This window comes from Oryctolagus cuniculus, chromosome 3 (assembly GCF_051225735.1).
Source record: "Oryctolagus cuniculus isolate XC-2025 breed Fujian yellow rabbit chromosome 3, ASM5122573v1, whole genome shotgun sequence".
Lineage (NCBI taxonomy): Eukaryota > Metazoa > Chordata > Mammalia > Lagomorpha > Leporidae > Oryctolagus > Oryctolagus cuniculus.
Genome location: NC_142869.1, coordinates 24,083,669 through 24,085,804, shown reverse-complemented (window position 1 = coordinate 24,085,804; position 2,136 = coordinate 24,083,669). Strand labels below are relative to the sequence as shown.

Sequence of the window (2,136 nt, the reverse complement as noted above, 5' to 3'; positions counted from 1 at the left end):
AACTATCTTTAGTCACAAGAGGGACTTGATTAGTGAAAATCTAGAGGAAGCAGCACAAATCTATCAGCCTCAAAATAACTGCCCAGTGTTTACAGGTTGATTGCATTCTTTGTCATACTATGAAGGCTACAGAAATATGTCAAACCTGGAATTGACTATAGCTAATGATTTCCTTTTTTAAATTGGTTAATGTTGTTTTTATTATTAGAAAAATAAATTGTTATATCTTTCTCATTTTTTTTTACATTTCACTGAAAACATTTTATTGGCCTTTTGGATAGAAACAGAAATTTATTTGCCAGGAAGGATGATCCCATCATACTTCTGCTGGAACCAGCGCATGGCCTCCTCTTTGTTGATCCTGTGTTCGGCCCCAATGCAGCCTGTCCTGCACTTCTTGTCTGCGATGCTGAAGCCTGGCCTACCCAGCACCACGCAGAAGTCCAGGCCATAGATGCCAATGCTTGGGTCATATTTGATTCCCAGGTTGATGTGTTCCTGGATCCCAAAACCAAAATTTTAGTATCTGAGAAGTTATTTTTCCTTAACTCCCAAACCTTCAGACCTTTCTCCAGGATTTCTTCTGCCTTGGCCCCATGGACTGTGCAGTGGATGGCAATCTTCTCATTCCTCCCGGTGCCAAAAGACCTGACAGTGTATCTAGCTTTGGAAAGCACAAGGGTCTAGCCTGTGAGCTGCTCCAACACCTTGGCTGCCTGGGTCAGTCTGTCTCTACTCTCTCCCTCACAGATATTGAGGCAGAGCTTGCGGACGCAAAGTTCCCGCATGGGGTCCTCCTTTTCACCTTGATCCTGTGCCATGATGGAGAACAGGAAGAAAAGCTCTTTTTCACTTATTTGAATGCAGATACATGCACAGAAAGAGAGACAGAGAGACATAGACAGAGATCTCATCAACTGACTCACCTCCCAAATGCCCACAATAGCTAGGCTGGGCCAGGCTGAAGTCCAGAGCCTAGAACTCAATCCAGGTCTCCCAAATGGGTGGCAAGTACCCAAGTGCTTGATGCATCACAGGTACTTCCTAAAGTGCACATTAGGTGGAAACAGGAATTGGAAGTGGAGCCGGGACTCTAACCTAGGCATTCCTATATGAGATGTGGGGTCTGACGTGATGTCTTTACTGCTGTGATGAAGACCCACTCCTTTTATTTCTGTCTTTTTTTTAAACTACTGATAAGAATATTCATTATAAAATTTCAAAGAATGCTTTAGCTTTAATCATCTATTCACCAAGATATTAATAGCTAGAGCTTCTCTTATATAGGAAAATTGTTTTTGCTGTAATCATCAGCTGTTATAAACTGGAACTTTATCTGACACTCATCTACCCTGTGGTTTTTATTTAACTCACTCTGATTCATTTGGTTTATCCAGGGATAGTGGATTCCCTGTCATCAGAACAGCCCTAAAAGGTGTGTCAGGACCCCTGCAGCCCTTATTCCTTTGCAACAGGCTTTATAGTTGTTGTTTTTTTTTTTTTAATACACTTCCTCTCATCTAAGTACTGAGTCTTCCTTGGTACCTCTACATAAGGAAGAAATTGGTTTTTCTGTTCCATCTGACAAAAAGAAGAGGGAAAAAGAGAGAAGGATAGGTGGACAGGTCAGGAGAGAGAATCTTTTTATTTATTTATTTATTTGACAGATAGAGTTAGACAGTGAGAGAGAGAGAGATGGAGAGAAAGGTCTTCTTTCTGTTGGTTCACCCTCTAAATGGCCGCTACAGCCGGAGCTATGCCGATCCAAAGCCTGGAGCCAGGTGCTTCTTCCTGGTCTCCCATGCAGGTACAGGTGCCCAAGCACTTGGGCCATCCCCCACTGCCTTCCCGGGCTACAGCAGAGAGCTGGACTGGAAGAGGAGCAACCAGAACTAGAAACCGGCACCCACATGGGATGCCAGCGCCACAGGTGGAGGATTAACCTAGTGAGCCACAGCGCTGGCCCCAGAGAATCTTTTCTTCAATATAGAGAAATGTTCCTATCTCCTATTGAGTATGTTTTATTGCTTACTTTCCTACACCAAGCCCAATACTATTCCATATTGACAGTAGCAGCTTCCCTGAAGTCTATGTGGTACTTGCTTTTTGCCAAAGTCTGCACTTTCTTAAAGCGAT

The 2,136-nt window shown here is 43.3% G+C and overlaps 1 pseudogene across 1 annotated transcript; it reads right to left on the bottom strand.

Annotated features, from left to right (window-relative positions):
- Positions 1-234: 234 nt before the first annotated feature.
- LOC100341428 (large ribosomal subunit protein uL5 pseudogene) lies at positions 235-821 on the bottom strand (annotated as a pseudogene). Its single transcript, XR_016231173.1, has one exon. The product of XR_016231173.1 is annotated as a large ribosomal subunit protein uL5 pseudogene (transcript).
- Positions 822-2,136: the final 1,315 nt, after the last annotated feature.